This window comes from Lissotriton vulgaris, unplaced genomic scaffold (assembly GCF_964263255.1).
Source record: "Lissotriton vulgaris unplaced genomic scaffold, aLisVul1.2 SCAFFOLD_372, whole genome shotgun sequence".
Classification (NCBI taxonomy): Eukaryota; Metazoa; Chordata; class Amphibia; order Caudata; family Salamandridae; genus Lissotriton; species Lissotriton vulgaris.
Window position 1 is genome coordinate 1,086,439 of NW_028252847.1, and position 16,642 is coordinate 1,103,080.

Below are 16,642 nucleotides of genomic sequence, written 5' to 3' on the forward strand. Positions count from 1 at the left end.
GAGGCATAGAGAACCGTGGTCCACCTGACAAAGCCCTCCCCGAGGCCGAATCTCCGCAGCACCGTGCAGAGGTAGTCCCACTCCAGGCTATCAAAAGCCTTCTCTAGGTCCACCGACAGGACGACCGGGGACGGGGCATCCACGAAAGGTTCCCCTAGCAAACGGAACAACCTGCGAATATTCATAGTCGTGTTCCGCCGTGGGATGAAACCAGCTTGGTCTTCATGCACCAGGGAACTCATGTGTCCCAGCAGCCTCGAGGCCAAGATGCTGCTCAGTATTTTATAGTCCACCGTCAACATCGATAGGGGACGGTAAGACCCCGGGTCGGACGAGTCTCGGCCCGGTTTGAGGAGAGGAACCACCAACGCCTCACACAACGAGCTCGGGAGTCGCCCCAGCCTCTTCGCCTCCCTGTATACCACCAGTAATCGAGGGGCTAGGAGGTCAGCGTAAGCTGCATAAAACTCCACAGGCAGGCCATCCATGCCCGGGGTCTTGTTTCTCGCCATCCGTTTAATGGCCCCGCGGATCTCCCCCAAGTCAATGTCGGATCCCAGGGCTTTCGCCACTTCTTGATCCACTGTGCGGAGCTCCAGTGGCCGTAGATAATCATCAAGTCGGTCAGGGTCTCGTGCGGAGCGACTACGGTACAAACATTCGTAATAATGCCGGAAGCAGCTAAGAATCTCCGGTTGGGTGTGTACCTCGGTACCGTCTGCCTCACGCATACTTGTCGTCAATTGGGACTGGCACGTAGGGTTGGCCAACCACGCCAACAACGCGCTCGATCTGTCTCCCTCTGCGATGGACCGGACCGTATAGGCCTTATAGTCAAAACAGCGGAGCCGTTCGACCTCTGCCGCCACCTTTTCCCTCGCCTCCGCCGTTCGTATTTGCAATTCCGGGTGTCCCGGGCGGCGAAGTTCAAGCTCGCGGAGTTTCCGATCCGCTGCATCTAAGTCAGCTAAGATAACGCGCCTCATGCCCACCTTCTTAGAAATACAGTAACCCCTCACCACTACCTTAAAAGCGTCCCACTCTAACGCTCTAGTACTCGCGGTGCCGCCGTTGGATGCAAAATACTCCAATATCCTGTCCCCCAGGTCCGCCCTGAAAACACTGTCCTCAAGGATCTCGGGTCGCAGCTTCCATGTGGGCACCGCCGGCGTCCCGGGGAACCAGCGAAGGTCCAGCAGGAGGGGGTTATGGTCCGAGATGGTCCTGGACAAGTACTCAGATCGGACCGCTGCCGAAACCAGTTCGGGCGACCCAAGAAAGCCATCTAGTCTGACATGCAACTCATGAAGGCTCGAGAAATACGAATAATCCCTAGATGCGGGGTGCTGCGCCCTCCAAATGTCCGTCAAACCCCAGCGGGTCTGCCAATCCTGACGGCCCTTAGCCGTGCGACGAACCGGAGAATCTGGAAGCGGTGGATGCGAGCGGTCAATGTCTACGTCCACTACAGAATTGAAGTCTCCTCCAAGCAGAAGGGGCCCGGAGAAAAAGTGGGCCAACGAGCCCGATAGCCTGGAAAGGAAGGCAGTCAGGTCCATATTAGGAGCATACACACAGCAAACGTTCAAGTCCCTCCCTCCTAGAGTGCCCGAGATGGCCACGTAACGCCCCTCTGGATCTATCACTGTTCTCGTGACTTGAAAGGGGACCCCTGCCCTGATCCATATTAGCGCCCCTCTGGCATAAGCGGAGTACGACGTGGAAAAGACCTGCCCCCGCCATCTACGCTGTAGCGCCGCCCCTTCCGCCTTGTTCAGATGAGTTTCCTGCAGCAGCGCCATTTGCACTCCCCTACGCACCAAATAAGCATGGACCTTGTGGCGCCTGGACATAGTATGAAGCCCCCTTACGTTCCAAGTGACACATTTCAAGTTAGCAACATCAGCCATTGTCCCATATTGTTCTTGCACAGTCTCCCCATCCGGGTCCCCACAAAGAAAAGACATCATTCCTCCCAGCACTGATGGCGGCCATTTTCCCCAACCAAAACCAAACAACCCAAGAACGAACCAAACCCTCACCCACCCACCCCAGAACAGGACCCAAACTGCACCATCCAGATCCCATCCAAACCTCGCCTTCCATCAACCCAATAACCCCGACTAATCCCACGGTCGCCACCGTAGGAAGGCCTTAAGGGCCAGGTGCGGGCCGGGCGGAGGCAGTGGGCCCTCGACGCTCAGGCCACCAGGACTAACACAAGCCCCAAACAGTGCCAAAACCTCTCGGGGCAGAAACAGGGGCACCCCACCCCTCCCTCCCTCTGTGTCAGCAGCAATGGACGGCAACCGCCTCCCCCCTGCCGGGCCCCCTCCCAAAATAAGGCAGCACACCCCGTTACCCTTGTCCATCCAAAAGGTCCTCCACCGATTTCGGCGTGATCACCGGTGTGTGGGCACTATCAGTCACTGAGTCCTCCGAGTCCGATGGTGCCTCCTCTCCACCCGGGTTTTCTTCCTCCTCAATGGCTTCGTCCCGTGCACCCGACAACTCTGACAATACTTCCAACACTCCCCTCCGCTCCGACGACGTCTCTGCAGTTGAGGGCCCTCCCGTGCGGCCGCGGCGATTCCTGATCCTCCTGGATCGCCGTCTCTGTTCCGGCTCATCCGCCTGTTGGGACGAGGAGCCGAAGCCATCTTTCCCTGTCCTGTAAAGTTCGAGCCAGGCACAGACATCCTCCGGGGTGTCGAAGAACTGAGTTTTGTCATCGACTATGATGCGGAGCCTTGCAGGGTAGAGGAGCGAGTACTGGATGCCCTCGCTCCTGAGCTCGCGCTTGACCGCCAGGGAGGAGAAACGCTTGCATTGAGTCTCGTAGGTGTAGTCCGGAAAGATGTTCACCTGACTGTTCGCTACTTTGAATGGACCATTGTGTCTGGCGGCATTGAGGATTAAGTCCCTGTCCCGAAAGTGCAATAAGCGCGCCACCACCGGCCTCGGGGTGCGTCCCTGTTGCGGTGGCCGTGCCGGGACTCTGTGGGCACGCTCCAGAGTGTAGAAGGAGGATAGCCCCTCCGGGGCCACCGTGTCACGGAGCCAGGTCTCTAAGTATGCCACCATGTCACCATCCTCGATCTTTTCCGGGAGGCCCACTACACGAATGTTGTTCCTCCTGTTGCGGCCTTCCGCATCCTCCGCCCTCTGCTCCAGGGTCGCAATTCGGGATAGGGCATCTTTCATAGTCGCAGCCATGGTTCGCTGCGCCGGCTCCAAGGTTTTCACCGAGCTCTCCACTTCCTTGACCCGGTCCGAAAGTTTGCCGTGGTCCGCTCTGAGGAGGCCTAGGCTCGTCGCCACCTGGGCAATGTCCTGTTGGAGGGCCGATCTCGTGGTCGTTATCGCCTCCAGGACGCGGTCGAACTGTTGTTGCATCGACGCGCCACCAGAACTCTTTGGGTCTTTATGCTCCTCTTTGTCCTGGGCTTCCGAATCCGAGGCGGTCGGGGTAGTCCCCTTGGCTCCTCTAGGTTTCCCCATGTCGCCGGGGGCACTCCGTGAAGGTCCCGGAGTAGGCGTCTCCGGGTGCAGATGTCGACCACGACCCTCCCGGTTACTGGTCCTCAAATCGAGTGTGGGAGACCTCCTTCTCCAGGGCCTGTGGAGACTTCTCCGCTTCGGCTCACGCCACCGCCACGGCGTCCGAGGGCACCGATGAGGGGGCGGAGACAACCGTCGCCGAGTCGGGCAGGCCCGCTCACCCGCTAGAGACCCGGGGTGAGGGTCACCAACTCCACCGGACGATTTGTGGCGCCAAAGTGTCGCGCCTCCCATGGAAGTGGACTGGCGGGGAAGACGTAGCTAGGTGCGGAGTCGTGAGTCGGGCCACCGCCTGGATCACAGGGCGTCCGCTCCCGGGGTCCCCTATAACGTGGGCATCCGCCCGGTCACCCAACCGAGCGCAAACTCGATGTAAAAGTCCGATCCAATAGACAGCCAGTGCACAGAGCAGCCTGGGATGGCAAAGTCGGGCGCAAGTCGCTGCTCGCGACGCTCCTCCAAGTCAGTGGGTCCGACCAGGGGGACAAAGAAGTCCGGGCGCCATGTTGGGTCGCACTCCGCAACTCCGCAAACTTCGGTTTTACTCCGGAGCAACCCTCGTCCGAGCCCCACCAGGGGCCCCGGCAGGTCTTCGTCGGTCCGTTCAACAGAATGCGGGGTCTGGGGTGCCCCGCAGCCTCCGATTTACAGGATAATCCCGGGCTCAGTCCCGGAGCCGAGCTCTCAGGCGACCATCGCCATCGGCGCCCAAGCCACGCCTCTCATGCACCTTGTTTTATGCCTCTAAATGTGGTTTATGATTATGAGGTTTGGCAGACTGTATTTATGTTTGTTATCCTCTACTGTAGTTTATGCTTGTGAGATTATTTTCTAATGTGAGTTATGCTTAGGAGGTTATGGTCTAATATGTTTAGGCTTATGAGATTGGCGCAGGATATATTTCATGCCTAATGTGATACTGTGCGTACTATGATTTATGTTGCCGGATGATGCTGAGTCCAGTGTTTGCCAGTAATTGCTGGTTGTGTTCAATGCTTATTATATGTTCTCCGTTTGCTATCTATACTAAGTGATGGTTCTGACAGTGGTCCAAGTGGCCCTGTCGTGTGTATATAATCTCTTGTAAATATTGCCCAGTGCCAGTTGGCATAGTGTATATTGTATGATTACTATTCTAATGTGTTTTATGATAATACAAAGGCTATTTTAGATATAACCTTGTGTGGAGTTCCTTTTGTGGTGTGCCTAGTATGTTGTTGCGGTGTGGGTTGCGCAAATGCTTTACACATGGCCTCCGGGATAAGCCTGACTGCTTGTGCCAAGCTACCAAGGGGGTGAGCAGGGGTTCTCTTTGTCGTGTAACTCCCTTGCCCTGACTAGAGTGGTGGTTTCTGCCTGGATACGGCTCAAGTCCTAGCCAGCCAGAAATCCCATTTCTAACAAGTCTCATCTATGTGCTCGATTCACATCCACCAGCCGGTTGGAGTCACGTGTTGGGAGCCTTCACAAAATATTCAGTGATGACAAAATAATTGTATTTCTTCCGGGAGCAGCACACGTGCGTCCGACAGCTTCTTAGACGACTTAAAGCAAGCATAAGACATTAAGTCAGATACCATGGTAAGGTAGAAAAAGACATAAAGCACACACTACTTTGCAGCAGGGATACCAAGGTATATCACTGGCTGTGATGAAATCTCTATTATAAATGCTGCAATCTTCCAACAAATGCTTGAACCATCCCTAGGAATGTGGCAAAGATAACTTAGCAAACAGAAAAGTAAAGGCATCAGTTGGAACTTCAGCTGATCCAGTGTGAACAGTAAAGTATTGTGAAGAAGAGTGTAAATGGAGCAGCATTTGTTATATACTTCCTGAAGTGTTACCTTTATTACATACAGCTTGAAGAGTTTCCTTTGTCAAATACTGCCCGAAGAGTTACAGTTTTTATACACATTGTAAAACCCAAGTGACAGCAGCATATACTGATCATCTCTTTTTCAACAATGTCTTCTTGTTTAAATCTTGACTATGTGCGTCTTCCTAAAGCAATACCTCTAGCGAATGCGTGCTCCGTGAGTGCCCTTTCTTTACTAAGTTATCACCTCCTTTTCTGATTTAAGATGTGGCATGTTCAATAGAATATTTAGTTAAATATCTGTGTATTGTGAAATATCTCTTGGTTACTTTAAAAAATGGTAAAGAAGAGATGGCTTTTGCAAATAGTTAAATATTGTATATTTACATTCTCTTACATTTCGATTTAGTGATTTTAAATCTCTTTACATCCAACAGGAAACCAGCCTTGAATGCACAAATGATTGTGAATAATGACTTTAATCGTGTAAATCTGCAAAAAGTCATCAGAAAAAATTAGCTCCAATATTCAGGTAAAGAGCTGCACAGTCAGAGAATGAGGAACCTGAACATAAACTGATCCTGGAAGAAGCAGTCCAGAGCAATTCAGTGGATTTGAGAGGCTGAGCTGTGCACCACTACGCCACCAGACGAAGAAATGACCTCTAGAAAATTAACGCAACAATAAAATCTAACCACTGCCTGTATTATCAAGATTCCAAGATTTGATTATTGGATTGGTGTGAGATGGGTACAGCATTGTAATGATGGCAGACCACCATTCAGTGTGCTAGGTATATTGTAAACTATTTCTAGCTAGACCACAGGAGCAAGAGAAAAGCACAATGGAGTAGAGCCAGACAACTGAAGGGTAAAGGAAAGAGAGTATCTCTGATCTACAAGACTATCCCAATTTACATCGAACTTAAGGAAGACTAATCTTCACTCGTAAACATGCAAAACCTTTATACAATTTAAAGACATAACCATATACAAAGAAGCTTTACTTGCCACAATTATATCATATGTATTGGGTGAGTCTTGCATTTTGTTATGAAATCTGAAATCAAGCATCCAAAATACCACACGCATGCAGGGAATGTGAGAATAACACAAGTGCTTCATCAACGGTGTTAGCTCCTCAGGAAACACAGTCATGGGATGCAGACAAATATAGAACCCGACTCGGAGACACTAACCAAGAAAGAAAAATCATAAACATCCAGCAAGAGCTTTAGTTTATCATCACTACTAAAGAGCCATCAACAAACACACACAGGAGAAGCAACGTGCAATTGCAAAAAATGTGAGAACAACTTTAGTCAGTTAGAACTCCTAAAAGATCACACATGGCGGAAAAACCATACCATTGCAATGAATGTGTGAAGGCATTCAGCTGGTTATCACAACTCCAAATGCATCAGCGAACACACACAGGGGAAAAACCGTACCATTGCAATGAATGTGTGAAGAAATTCAGTCAGTTATCAAATCTACTAACACATCAGCGAACACACACAGTGGAAAAACCATACCATTGCAGTGAATGTGTCAAGAGCTTCAGAAGATTATCACACCTACAAATACATCACCGAACACACACCGGGGAAAAACCATACCATTGCAATGAATGTGGAAGTAATTTTAGTCAATCCTCGACTCTCAAGATTCATCAGCTAACGCACACAGGAGAAAAACCATTCCAGTGCAGTGAATGTGTGAAGCGATTCAGTCAGTTATCACAACTCCAAACACATCAGAGAACACACACTGGGGAAAAACCATACCATTGCACTGAATGTGTGAAGAGCTTCTGTCTGTTATTTCAACTCCAAATTCATCAACGAACACACACTGGGGAAAAACCATACCATTGCAATAAATGTGTGAAGAGATTCAGTATGTTATCAAATCTTCGAAAACATCAGCAAATACACACAAGAGAAAAACTATACCATTGCCATGAATGTGTGAAGACCTTTAGCCAGTTATCACAACTCCAAATACATCAGGGAACACACACAGGAGAAAAACCATTCCATTGCAATTAATGTGTCAAGAGAATCAGTCAATCATCACACCTCAAAATACATCAGCGATCTCACACACATGGTAGAAACCATTCCATTGTAGCAAATGTGGAAGTAGTTTTAAGGAATCTTCAAAATTAAGGAATCATCAGCGAATACACACTGGAGAAAAGCCATTCAAGTGCAGTGAGTGTGTGAAGTGCTTTAGTCCGTTATCAGACCTACAAAGACATCAGTGAACACACACGGGTGAAAAACCCTACCACTGCAGTGAATGTGGAAGTAGTTTTAGTGACCGATCAACATTAAGAAATCATCAGCAAACACACTTAGGGAAAAAGCCATTCAAATGCACTGAATGTGCGAAGAGCTTTAGTCGATTATCAATTCTACGAAGACATCAGCAAACCCATACAGGGGAGAAACCATACCATTGCAGTGGATTTGGAAATAGTTGTGAAAAGAATTTTCCGATCACTACAGGGATTAGTGATAAAACCTATAAACACAACACACTTTAATAAATTTAACAAGCACAGGCTGGAGATTATTTGTAGCTGGTTTTGGTGTTTGGCCATTTTGTGCAACAACTGGTTCAATGACAGCTGCTAGAGAACAACGTCCAAAGGCACGAGAAGTTAAAGTAGTAAAATGTGACCTTTAACTCTGAGAGTTAATGCTTGCAGTCAGAACATTTACCTGCGAAGCCCTGACTCGGGAAACAATGATGCTCATTTCGATCATCACATGCATCTGTTAATGCACCCACCATAGTGGCCCTTCCCCAGAGGTGTCCCATATCAAGCTGGACCCTTGGGAAATTCGCTGGCTCACCACTGACTGAAAATGATTCACAGTGAGATTAATTGTATCTGAATATTGTTTAGACGTTTCTTATTTACACAGAATTACCCAACCAACTCCTAACTGGTGAAAGGACAGAATCAGTGCATGATGGCGAAATTATTGATCGGAGAGAGAGCTGTTGAAAAGTTTAGTTCTTAAAAGATTTCTGAAAGCTAGACAGTTTAATAAAGAATCTTGAGCAGTAAAGAATTCAAGCTCTTAGAGTCCAGAACTATCCATTCCCTGCTTTACATTTCTTGAATCTTGGCACTGGAAAATAAATCTGGATTCAGAAGTAAAGGAACACAAAAGATACTGAATTTTGACACAAATGATATTCAGGTTCGTTTTTACATGCAAAAAAAACCTCTTGTTTTATAAACTGCCGGTGAATGAATGGACATAAAAAGTATGTGCTGCCTCGTGAGCAAGCAGTGAAACTTTGTGATGCAGTTGGGACGTCCTCAGACCACAAATAAGATAGATTGTAGCATTCTGAATCATCTGTAATGTGCTTTTGTGTTGCTGTAGCTGCCAAATACACAGTGTTCTCATAGCCCTGCCTTGCTTAGAGGAATGTGTTCACATATATAATATGCACATCATAATAAAGGATACATCTTCAGTAGCCAAAGATAGTAGAAACTAATGCTTTCCACCGAGGTCATTTTAACAAAGTGCTGAGTCCGGGAAGTTCTTCCTGCTGCCGACCATCATCCCCACCACCCAACCAGTGAGAAACAACAAGAAGACTGCTCTTCACCGCACCCATCCTATACATACCACACTACAGGGGTTTGCTCCAGGGTCAAACTCACTTTACCTTCATGTTAACAGCAACAAGTTCTAAACTGAACAACTGGTTTGTAGGGCCATTAGTGGCATAATGCATTTGAAACCCAATACTTTATAAATAATACATAACCAAACAGCCAAACAACACCCATGTACTGACATCCAAGAGCCTTTAAAAACCACACTCTGAGGTGTGTACCAGGATCAAACCCAATTTATTTTAACGTTACCATGAACTAAATTATGATACAGCAAGAACAGTCATGATGCTATGAAATGTACACAATGATGACTAGATTTTACATATTACTAACAAATTTATGTTTTTTGATATGTAATAAAAACAAAAAATGTATGTGAATTAATGGTATTTGACTGCTAATTGTATGGAAAGAGATGTTAAATGTGATTTCTTCCCTAAACTATAAAGATAATTTGTGATGTCAGCAAGGAGCCTGGGTTTTTTGGCAATAGAGGGGTCAAATCTTGATAGCATGACTGCTTTCAGCAAGGAGTCTGTCGCAGGTAGTATCAGAGGGGACTATTCTCCTCAGTGTGCCTTCTCTCAGAGCGAGAGGCTGTTGAGATGGTAATTCGTCTCCTTCTGTAGTAATGAAGAGAAAATGCTACCAGTAATACTGAGATCTAGGCTTCACTCCTGTGTTGGGAACTTAATTCAGTCGTTTTTACCCAATAAAAACCGGATTTATTTTGGAAAACGAAAAATATGTGTGTATCTTGGCTCTCCTCTCGTTAATAATCCCTAAAAATGCTACAGAATGCTGAGTACTTGAAAACATTCTGCCATACGAGGGATTTAAATATGCATTTGTCAAATACAAAATTGACTTACATTTTTATTTGAAGGTTCTCATACAGCGCTTCTTTATCTAATAATGCCTGATGGGTTTTCTCCGAGAGCCCCTTCTCCTTCGGAAGAAGTTTTTCATTGACAGACCCAATGTGATCTCCAATGGAAAGATGAGTCTCTCTAACTTTAAACAGGGCTGGTGGGTGGACCGTTGGTTTGGCTGGTATAATGCTATGTTTAATATTTGATAGAGAGCCCTTTTCACCACACCCCGAATCCCGCCTGTCTTTCTTTAGTGATTTTTGTTTTCTTGAGTTACATTTGAAGACTGTCCCCCTCATTTATAGTTTGACAGGTGGTCCACGGTCTGCCAGAGGAGCAGGCGTAACAACTTCCACTACCCCATTTGACTACTGTCCACCATATTTAGCGATCTCCACCAACCTGGCTATCCCTGTGTCTTTAGAGGAGCAACAGAAGCTCCTCTAAAAGCACCTAACATTTGCTGAGTGGCTGCCATGTTTCACACGGGTGCCTTACAGACTTTTGTTTTACTCCTAAAGTTAAAGTTTGCTTTTACTTTTTGTAAAACCAATAAATTATGTACTTGGTACACTGAGAGATTTTTACAAGGGAGTCTGGGTAATTTTTCTAGTTTTTTTCAGTTTCAGAGAGCCAGTCTTTACATAATGTTCCTGAAGAGAAGCAAGTAGGTCAGAATGCCTTCCATAAGTAGGGCAGACGGTCTGATGTACTTACACCATCGCCCCCAGGTATGTCGGTCTTTGTTTTGAGGGTTCCTGAGGTTCTGACCTCACTTCAAGTAGAAGGGAACATTGATGGCTTCTTCTCACCACCCTCCAACATGCTCCTATTTATTTTTATATTCCGTTAAAATACAATTTACTAATGGATTATAAATGAGAACCACAGCCATGCTCTCTTCTCTTATTCATGCATTAGGGATCATGAAGGTGTCTCTATAATTCTTGGCCTCTTGTTCGCCTGCTTTGCAGTCCTTCTGGGATAACATTTTCCAACAATGTATTCTTTGAGAATTCCTGTTGCTTCATGAAAGAGCCTTATATGTGCAGTGTCTCCTAAATTGTAAAAACTGTTATATGTGAAGTTTTTCCTTAGAGACTGTGAGAAGTTAGCCTGGTATACGATGTGCACTATTCTAGTGGGCACCTTGCACCAGTCTAAACAACCCTTATGGTGATGGTTGTAAAGTCAACCTTATAGACCAGCTATACTAGTGGTAGCATGGACAAAGCAATCCTAGGCTAAACTTCAGAGGGCATGTAAAGCCAGCTGTTCTACCATATATAATCCCTTGAATATCAAATGAAAGGACACCGCACAAGGTATATATAAAAGATATATGTATTTATTACTAACACAACCGCTCTGGACTCTTTATGAGGTCAGAGGTCGAAGTACATTACAAGTTTCTTAATCAGCATATTATAAGTTGCACAAAATACAGTTATGCCCTAGGGGCCTCACAAACCATATACTACGTAAATGGTATAAGAATCACTTCACGAATAGGGAATAGGCCTAGGGCCTAGGGAATCGCTGGGGCTACACTGGACAACCAAAGATTGGAAGTAGGAGGCCCACGGGAAGCGTGTACAGTGTCTAAACACACATGTGGGTTACCATAGAGTTATAATGGCAACGTAAAAGTTACAAAGTAGGAGATTTCGGACACTTCCAGGTGAACTACAGTGAAACCCCTTTAAGCTAGGACACTTGGATAGTCAACACCCACGTGAGTACCGGAGCACTCGAGTTACCTCACCCAGGAAAGCCGGGTGCATAGGTGTTCTTCTGTGTCAGGTTTCATCGCTGTTTCCTATGGAGAGCTGCAAAGAAGCTGGAGAAGCAGGAGAAAAGTGTTCAGTTGGATCCAAGGGTGGATCGAAGATGTGAAGAACCTGTAAGCAGAGGGGACAGAGTCTGGGTCACTAGCCAATGACCAAGAAGGAACCAGGCGATGTCGAGTGCTTTCCAGGTGAAGAGGTGAAGCTTGTCTCTGCAGCCACAGGGTCCAGGAGGCGTCGACGACGACCAGGAGCTGGAGGGCGCCTGTCCCATGAAGGATCTTGTTGGCTGGGGTGTTGGTATCCGGATTGGACCCAACAAGCCTTGGCTAACGCAACCCACGCAGGAGATGAAGATCGGCTTCTGTTCAGACCAGCAAAGTCTGGGGAGCTTCTCCTTTGCAGGGAAGCTAGGCAAGCCTTGAGCAACCAGGCCAGCAGTGTAAATTCAAAGGATCGTCTTCAGGGGGCTAACTAGCCAACGGGCTAGCAACCGGGAAGACACGGTGAGCTGTAAAGTGCCTGCAGGCCCCACAAGACACTCGTGGAGTGTTTAGGGCTAAGCTTTGGCACAAATGGTGCTCGGGTCTGGGGCTTTTTAAACCCTAATGCAGAACTGCAAGGTTGCCAAGGTAGTTGCACAGTTAGCAACAATCAGGATTTCCAGGTAATCTGGTCCTCCGTCTCTCGTGTCCTCCAAGGGTCTCAGCTTTGCTGTAGGTGTTGGTTAGAGTCGGCGAAGTCTGGAAGTCCAGTCCTGAGTAGCTGAGTCTTCAGGTTCCGGCAGGAGCATTGACAAAGCAAACCGGTGAGTCACTGATGGTGCCTGTTTGCACAGGGGGGTCACTCCTTGGCCACAAGGGAGATTTCTTCAGTCTTCTAGTCGTGTAGAACGTGGAAGGTCCAAGACTTTTGTTTCAGAGTCACAGCTCCTATCTTTATACTAAACTAAGGGGCTGGATTACCTGCTAGGTCCCTCCTATGGGTGGGACCAGGGAAGGGGGTGGTTACACCCCTTTCCCTTTGTCCAGTTTTGTGCCAGAGCGGGGCTGGAGTGCCCCAGCAACTAGTTTCAACTGGGCTATGAATGGAGCACCTTGTGTGCCCCAGGAAGTGGCTCATTTCTCAACCTACCCTTCCCCAATACACCAAAAACCTGTCTGAGGAGGTGCTAGCACCCCCCCAAGGCAGGAAACCTATTGTCTAGGTCTCCCCTGCCGGAGTTTCGTCAAGCAGCAGGAGGTCAGACTCGTGTCTGTGGCAGCAGCATCCATTTTGTGATGCTGGGGCTCTGTTTAACTGTAACCGGGATTAACAGTAACTACATGTCTTCTCCCTCTAGAAGAGTGGAATGCTACCCCCGTCGCCAGAACTGGCGAGGGGGTAGTATTCCAAAGTGTTTGAAACCTTGCACGACATGTTTCGTTACAGCCAAACCAAAGTTAGCATTAACTGCGAGGATTATAATGCACTTAAGAGTATATGGTATGACTATATCATAGAACAGCTATAAGGACATGGTTCAGAAAGCTGTAGAAGGGCTCAGCTCATGCTAGAGCACCCTCTCACATAAAACCAAGCACTCTGCCTCCGGGATTGTCGTGGCCTACCATAGGAGTGACTTATAGGTGCATATGTGTCTATATATAAGGTAGATATAGATATACTCTATCTAAGTAAGGGGTGATTACACCACCTTACCCCAGCTGAGTGATCAGCCAGTGGTGTCAGTTTAGATGGCCAGCCAGGGGTGGCATAATGCATGCTGCAGCCCCTGGTAGGCCTTGGAGGCACCTATGCCCTGGGTACCTAAGGTACACTGTACAGGGGCTCACGAAGGTGACCCAATTCCCAAATAGGTATGTACCTAAAGTACTAATTGAGAGAGAGAACAGCTGGGCTGTGGGTCTGATTAGCAGGCCCACAGCCACACTAAAGTCGAAAAACCAGAGAATCACAGCAAAAAGTGGGGATGACCATAGGAAGCAAACCCTACTCTCCTACAGAGACCTTAGTTGGAAGCTTGCAGCATTGTGTCAGCTGTTATGTAAAACCAGTATGACATTCTCCAAGGCTGCTTTGTTGCATCAAATGTTGTGTAAATTCATTGCGCCACCTTCCAAGTCTGTGCTGTTGAATCGAAGTCTAAAAGTAGTGTGCAGCTCTCAGACTGCACCAGGCTTGTGCAAAAACATTGTGTCTCCAAACACTTGCTGCGGACTGCGGTGTCTTCGTGTTCACTTTCTACCTGGGATCTTATCTGTTTGTCGCCACTGTTATAAGATGCTGGTGCTGCAGATAAAAGGGCATAAGAACTGTAGTGATGCCGTCATACAACCAAAGATCTTACACAAACATTCTCATGTGTCTGCGCCCAGCTGTCACCAGGATCCCGGACCACTGCTCTTTTTATATCTGACTTGGGAAACAGAGTTAACAATGAGAGGGTTTGGCTATTTCGCAGCAAGGTCACGCAACTTAACAATAAACAACTGCAGATTGCTAGTACTGCCGCTTGTTCAACCACTTTACCACAGAGAGAGGCAGAATAAAACTGACCCTTCTGAACCACTTTTTCAGTTTGAGTTTATCGATTTATTTTTCAAAAAAGGAAATTCACAGCCATTTCAATTTGAGAAACTTTTACCAAAATCTATTTTTACAAAACACTCTATACAAATCCCCACAAAAAACCTACACATATACTAAAAACTTCTTGCTTATCCTTATCTTTACTACTTGACAACAACATTCTCTTCCTCAGACGCACAAGTGACCCCTCATTCATACTAGTGTTCAAACTCACTAACACATTCTTACATACACCATATACACTTTCACTAGAAACCCACCCTGGGGTACCAGCAGCTTGAATTGACAGTACAAAAAATCGCTTTGTTCAATATTGGAAAACAAAAATTACTAAATTTGCAAATTTCAACACAAGGCCATCAGAAAATTACAACATTCCAAGAATATTTAGGACTATGACTTTTGATTGAATGGCATAACAAAGAACGTGGTCGACGCGTTTCGAGTTCCTATGGAAAAGGAACTCTCCTCAGGACCCAAAAGACTCTGAAAAACAAAACAATCTTGTCTTACTCTCCTGATTTTGAATGGAAACCTCCAATTTCTATCAAATTAAGCAGCTAGAGCCCTCTTACCTTAACAGTCATTCGGCAAGCGCTCTTAGGAGTACTTTCATGTATTTCCTACAAAATGAAAATTTTAAATAAATGCACCTCTGTCTCTCATTGGAACCTAAAAAGAATAAGTATTCTATGCAGGAGCTCTCTCTGTGTCTTACTTGTGGTCTCCGCGGCGCAAGGCGCCTCAGTTGGATTAGTATGTTTTCTTTTTGCACAACATCTGGTTGATGGTTTTTTTCTTTTTTCTGTAACAAAAATGGTTATACAATTGAGTTGAGGAGGGCTTACTGTCAATGATTATAAAACGTGAAAGGAACACCAGCTGTTCTTCATACCTATGTGGGTGCAATCAATGTCCGACGCTTCTCAATTCTTCATTGCAGTCCAGTTCTGTAAATAAAGAGTGGTGGAACTTATGTTAACCTGAACCTCCTTGGAAACGGACTTCGTCATTATAAGCATGCGTCAAACTCCAGATTTATTAGTACGTGGCAACGTGTACTACCTGTCGGTGATCTGTGTTCTAAAGGTCATCATGAACGACGCATACTTTCCAAGACTTTGGATTAATGTTGCATTAGAGTTGTTAACACAGCAAATGCCAGGTTGCACGACAACAATACAACATTAATCCAAAGTCTTGGAAAGTATGCGTCGTTCATGATGACCTTTAGAACACAGATCACCGACAGGTAGTACACGTTGCCACGTACTAATAAATCTGGAGTTTGACGCATGCTTATAATGACGAAGTCCGTTTCCAAGGAGGTTCAGGTTAACATAAGTTCCACCACTCTTTATTTACAGAACTGGACTGCAATGAAGAATTGAGAAGCGTCGGACATTGATTGCACCCACATAGGTATGAGGAACAGCTGGTGTTCCTTTCACGTTTTATAATCATTGACAGTAAGCCCTCCTCAACTCAATTGTTTGACCATTTTCGTTACAGAGAAAAGAAAAAACCATCAACCACATTTTGTGCAAAAAGAAAACATACTAATCCAACTGAGGCGCCGTGCGCCGCGGAGACCACAAGTAAGACACAGAGAGAGCTCCTGCATAGAATACTTATTCTTTTTAGATTCCAATGAGAGACAGAGGTACAAAGTAGTGTCACCCAATAAGGCATCCACCTCTTCCTTTGAAAAGGAGAGACCCAGGTCTTCCATTGTGGCTAGTGTTGGAAAAAGAGGCTCTGCTACTCTATAGATTACTACTCTCACAGCTGTTTGCTGCTAAGTATACAAAAAATATCAACTAGAGAGTAAGGGTATGGACAGTCACTCCTGTGCCCCTGTCATATATTATTAAACAACTGAAGAGTGACTTAGTGAAAAAGTGAAAATATATATATATTTGCGTTATTCTTTCCCCCTAAAAAGGCAAAGAAGAGTTAGTAAAACTCCCAAGAAGGGCAACCCTTGCCCTTGTGCATACCCAAAAAGAGAAAAAAATCTTTCTCTTTTTAAAAAAGGACCCTCCCTCACCACTAGTTGGTGACATGCTTCATCATAGGGTCCCCGCTGGGGTGACCGAATGTCTCCCCAGCGTGCTACAACGCCTGTGTTACAGCCGAGCGAGTAGGTGGTGTGTGCGACAGTGCTACAACTAATATGTGAGTCAAACTGTGAGTGATGTTAAAAAATACATGGTTGCAACCTATAAAAAATATTTTTTAATAAAGGCCAACCAGAATTGGGTTAAAAACAGTGCATGGCGGATAATCCAAGGTTCTCTGTTATGAGAACCCTTGTCCTTAATTACAAGTGGTCAACATGTTTCTGCTGTTAGGGTAGC

At 46.4% G+C, this 16,642-nt stretch overlaps 1 pseudogene across 1 annotated transcript in view; it reads left to right on the forward strand.

Moving 5' to 3' along the window:
* LOC147661245 (uncharacterized) overlaps nucleotides 1-9,411 on the forward strand; it is an 86,119-nt pseudogene extending 76,708 nt beyond the window's left edge. Inside the window, exon 2 of the transcript XR_015306004.1 lies at nucleotides 5,818-9,411. The product of XR_015306004.1 is annotated as an uncharacterized LOC147661245 (transcript). The remainder of the gene's footprint in view (nucleotides 1-5,817) is intronic.
* Nucleotides 9,412-16,642: the final 7,231 nt, after the last annotated feature.